Here is a 5,691-nt window from a genome sequence, read left to right as displayed (position 1 = left end):
ACATGATAGCAAAGTGGCAGCCTCGGCCCAGGCCAGGAGTCCCTGAGCAAAGCCATCAACCACGACTTGATCGTCACCTGGCTACGGACAGGAGAGCAGAATGGGGTCCCATTCTGAAAGTCAGGCTGCATCACAAGCACCGACTGTGCCTGCATCTCCGTGGAGGCAGGAGGCCAGGCATAGGTGCCTGAGCCCCTGGCGGAGGGGAATGGTGTTGGTTCCACCCCCAGTAGCCCCGTGGCCTGGGTCTAGTGACTCGGACTCCCCAGCCCCAGTTCCTCATCTCTGAAATGGGAACCTTCTCGGGACCAGCTTCCTGGGGTACCTGGGAGGAGGCAGTGAGCTGCTTCCTATCAAGGCTTAAGGCAGCACCTGTCAAATGCTGTCAGCCTTGGCTCTTGTTAGCCTTTTGATTATTTGCTTGCCTGATTCTCAGCTTGTGTTACTGTGTGCCTGACACCGACGTGTCTCCAAACTCCTCCCCACAAATGTCACGTTCCAGTGCCTCTCCTTATTGTGTTCTCTCCTTCTGTTCATATTGCATTTCAACAGTAACGACAGCTACTCATCACTGAGCACTTGTTTGGTGCTTGGTATTGCGATCAATGCTTCCTAGTGTGTTATGACATCATCCTCATCGTGCGTTGGGAAGTGGGAACTCTGCTGGTCCCATTTTACAGATGAGAAAACTGAGGCAAAGTGATTAGAAGTGACATATCTGAGGTCACGGGGCTAGAAAGTGGAAGAGGGGGAATCAGACCCACGCATCTGGATGGTTTCCTCCCCTGCTCATCACTGTGGTGTCGGGCTGCTCACGTGTTTGGTGAGAGGCCGCAGACTCAGGGTTCCTTCTCATTTCTTTGTAAGGCAGAGCCAGGCTTGTGGGTGTCCCCGCTTTGTCCCTGAAGGGACAGCTTCTCTGTGTCATCTTTGTCTCCTCTGTCATCTATACAGGGGCCACAGGCCTGTGACGAGCTGACCCACTCAGCTCCCAGAGCAGGCAAAAGAAAACGGTCCCAGGGTACAGGAGGGAACCTGAAAGAAAACAGATGGAAAGGTGAGTAATTAAATCAGCACATCCCAGACAGTTAAGGGAGGGGACAAGGAGCAAAGCAATTAAGGCCAAGTATGAAGTCTGAACGCTCAGAATGGGCACGTGCTTCCGATAAACCCTCCGCTCAAGCTGCTCGGAATACAAACACCAACCAAAACAACACATGCATATGCTCTTTTGTGTTGTGTTTCTGGAATTCTGTGATGTCTCTTTTCTCATAGAATTCTTCCAGAAACAGCCCAGTACAGAATTACAGGTTGAAGCACTGTGAATAGGGCTAGCTCTGCCCCAGGTTAAGGGTTAGTTTGTTTGAGTTTCAGAACAGGCAGGCGAAGCTCTCCTGGATTTTAAACAGATAATGTCCTTGTCATGTAAGAGCACTTAGATAGAAGGCTGGCTTTGTCTCTTTAAAAAAATAAATAAATAAATAACTAAACATGATGATGTTTGTTGTTATTGTCGCTGCAGTTGTTGCAGAGATGAAAATGAAATCTGTGTCTTTAAATGAGGAGGGGCTGCGTAAGGAGGCTTGGGCAGCAAAAAGGCTAATACGCTGTGGAAGAGAAGGAGTTTAATCTAATTTAGTTGGAGGGTGTCTGTCTGCGGTGTTGTTTTTTGGAGTGTGGGAATAGAGGCGGGAAGCTGCCCCCTTGAATGGTCCCTCCTGAGCCAGGAGCAGTGGGGAGCCAGTCGACGCCAGCGATCCAAAGCCCGGCCTTGAAAGAGGATTAAATCAATGCTCTGATTTGCAATTCACACTAATGCACCCCGTGGAACCTTTGGTAATATTTCAAACCACATTTCAAGGGAGATGGCCATAAAATAGCTGCCTAAATTGTGCTGGAGCCACGTCAGACACCCCACTCATCCGCTTTAGGATGGGGGTGCTTTGGGGTTCATTTCTCACCTTCCCCAGCCCTCCACATCTCACCACCAGTGTTTTTAGGGGGGAATTAAAACTTCTGCGCCTGTTGAATTCGCTGCAACTTGCATGGCCTTTCTGGTGGAACAAAGTGTGTTTTCTTTGCTAAGTATCACTTCAGATCACTAAAGGTATTTTCCCTGGAGAAAAAGATGGGGGCACGCCACGGGGAACGCGCCTACTTGATCAGAAAACATAATTTTCTGTGCATGTTTTATATCTGATAAGCTTCTGCAGAAACATGATACTAGATGAGGTCAGAGAAAATAAGGCCTATTCACATCAGACCTCTCTGCATATGAAGCAATTATTGGTAAATAGATCAGTTTTCATTCTTATACTTGAAGGTAGAATTGGAAATGTCCCGGACTAAATACAAACACCCGAGAAGACGAGAGAAGAAACACAAGAATCACTTAACGTGGATCCTCACACTTGAATGTGCCAGGAGAGCTCATTCAAGCAGCAGTTACTGAAAAGGCATTATCACAGCCTGAGCCACTTTCTAGCTCAACCCTCACCAGCACTATTTCTGTTTATGAGCTTCCTTCCTCTTCCACGAGTTTACTCTGGCAATCAGCTTGTAACATGCTAAGCTTATGGTTTAATTTATTTCTATTGCTGAAAGACTCAGTACTTTTTTTATCATAAAGAGATTATTTGGGTTTTCTCTAATCCCATTTCAGAAAACCTCGCACAGTGTTTATAATTTCCATTGACTATTACATAATGAGAAAAGATACAACTTTGATTTTTAGCAATATCCGTGTCAAAGTACTTTATACTTTTGACTTTGTGAGTTTAAATGGAATGAAACTCGGCCTCTCTTTCAATTCCCCTCCACCTCCAACAAATATTTAGTTCTTGTTCAAAACGCTGCCTGACTCCTGAAATATTCTCTTTCAAAAACCTCATACTTTCTTTGCTGAACGTTTGCAAGAACTTGAAGGTAGATAGTGTTTACTGATAGCTTTCCGATAGACAGATATTTTTAGGTGGTTGGGGGTAAAAACATATTCCTTGTCTCTGCACGTTATGTGAAATCATGTTTAATTATAAAGTTTCATTAAAAACCTTTGCTCAAAATTTTAGAAGCCTAATAAGATTTCCATTAATTTAAACATATCACTATTCCCACAACAGCTCCAAAGCTTTCTTTTCCCTCTTTCATCCATGGTTAAATATGTAAATAAAATGTCTAAAGTCATTCTTCAAAGAAGACAAAAGAAAAAAGAGCTGAGGGAAAGACAGCCATAAAATTCCTCCCAATTCTCCATAACATTTGCCAGAGGGGGGTCGGTTGCCAGCCAGGGCTGAGCAGCGGGGGACCCCGGCTGCTCCTTAGACTCACACATCTCAAATCCCACACACAGGAGAAAAATAAAATAAAATATCTTTTCAGCTGGGGCCATCAAAAGAGCCTTTTCATTTATTAGTTACAGACTTATCTTCCAGTTGCTGATTTCTCAGAACCCTCATTTCTCTATAATAAAGTCTATTTGTTGGTTTCCATCTCAGCTGGACAGGGTGAAGCACTTCTGCCTACATTTTTATAAAAAACGAGAGAAAAAGGCAATCTGAAGTGGTTATAGCTAAAATAATGGGCCTGAACACGGCTGAATTAAAACAGCACAGAAAAGATCAATTAGGAGGCACTTCCTCAAATACTTCACACCCAGCTCCTGCGTTTGGCTCTCTCCCTTGCACTAAGTATTTCCAATAGTTGCTGAGGGAGAGACGCTAAAAAGGAAAAGAAGGAAAATGGGGCCCAGGAAGGACCTTTGCAAGGAAAATTCTAGAAAAGCCAAGTGATTTCCGCTGAATCAATTTTAATTTAAAGGTTCTGAAAATTACTCACTAGACCAAAACAAAACAAAATAACCCACTATCATAAAAAAATGACATTCTTTTAAAAATGAAATCATGCGATTTTTCACTTGGGAAATAACACAGTTGAAGGTGGTGTTCTAACTGTCCGGAGTTTCTACCTTCTTTTTCACTTTCTCCCTCACCCGACTTCCTCCAGCACCTCCCAGTGAGACCCAGGACACCCAGGGACAGGGACTCAAGGGTGGGTGCCTGAATCTGCCTATTATTTCTGGGATTCTGGGCGCTCAAATGTCTGTTGAGCGGATGAATGAGTGGAAAGGTGAGATGTCCCCAAGTTTCTTACCGCTGTAAAAATTGTAGGGCTTGTTTTAATTAAAAGCCAATACTCTCCGAGGAAGTGGCCCACTTCTGCACGGCGTGCAGAAAGCTGGTCAGTGACGGGGGTTCCTGGCGGGCCCCCTCTCCTTCCCGGGCGCTTCCTAGGGAGGCCTTGCCCCGTGCGCAGGGTCCCCACCGCGAGGGCCCGTGCAGCCGCCCCCCAAGCCGGGTGGAGCGCCGCCAGCCCGGGAAGCCCCAGCACGGCCTCCAGTGATGTCCGCACACCCCACCCTGCTTCGTGGAATTAACCTCAGACGGGCAGGGGGGAAGCGAGGCGGGTGGACGCGGGACTCGCTCCTCTGACCTCTCACCGCCCCCGCCCCGGAGGTAGCGGGAGATTGCACACGCGATCCTGGGAGTTTCCGAACTCTGAAAGATCGCGACCCGGAGAGACCCTGGGAGGAGAGGGCCGGCCACTTCCTAGGGGTGCTGTTTATTTAAGGGTCAACCCAGGACGCTACGGGAAGCACCTGGCGCATCCTTGGGAACCGTGGGGCTTGGGGGGTGGGCGCCCACCGCGAACGCCCCGGGCGGGGAAAGGGAATGGGGAGGGGACGTCCTAAGTGACCCGGTCACGGACCCGCCCCAATCCGAAGCGGGTGAGCTCAGAGGACCGGCCCAGGACGCTCCTTCTCCACTTTCCAGGAAAACCGAACGGCTTGCGCGGCTCCGCGTCCCTGCGGGAGCTGGAGGGTCCCCGGGCAGGCGCTAACGCACTCCTCCCACGACCCATCCCATCACACCCAATCCCACCCCGCTCCGGGTCCTCCCACGGAGCTGCAGCCAAGGAGGGCGCTGGCCGGGCACATCACTCGCCAAATCACATAAATACCCCACGAGCGAATGACTTCCTATAATAAATAAACTCAGCCGCCGAGAAGGCATCTCCAGCCCTGCTGGCGCGAGGCCCCGGCTCTGCGGCTTTGGAGGGGGCGGGGGTCACCGCGGTACAAACCAAGCCCCCACTTCCCGCGGGGTGGGAGGCGGTGTTCAAAGTCCCGGGACGCTTCCCGCCCCTCCCCCTCCCCGCCTTCTCAGAGGAGACCTCGGAAGAGCGGCCCTAAAATCCGGATTCTCAGAGCCCCTCCCCCTCCCCTTAGCTCGTCTCTTTGAAATTTCAAAGAAAACCCCTCCTCGCCCGGAGCCTGGAGCCCGGCGCTGCTAGCAGCTCCCCAGCCTCGGGAAGATGCGGGCAGGTTTACAAGCAAGGGGCCACTTTATGGCCCAGGCTATAAAACGCAAATCCCACCTCTCTTTGAAAGCGCCCTCCGCCCGGGACTCACCATAAAAGGAAGAGAAGATGCGCCCCGCGCCCCTCGCCGCGGACAACCCACCGCCTTCTCCCGCCAGTCCCCGAACTTCCCGTAACCTCGGCGTCCTTGGGGTTCCAGGGACCATCCCGGGGACCGCCGGGAAAAGGGGCGCCGGCGGAGAGGGCAGCGAGAGGCAAAGTTGGAGGCCAGGCAGAAAGAGGGCGAGGAGAGGCGGGCGGGACTGCCGAGGAGGG

Source organism: Colobus angolensis, unplaced genomic scaffold, assembly GCF_000951035.1.
Source record: "Colobus angolensis palliatus isolate OR3802 unplaced genomic scaffold, Cang.pa_1.0 Scaffold115, whole genome shotgun sequence".
NCBI lineage: Eukaryota > Metazoa > Chordata > Mammalia > Primates > Cercopithecidae > Colobus > Colobus angolensis.
This window is presented reverse-complemented; position numbering follows the sequence as displayed.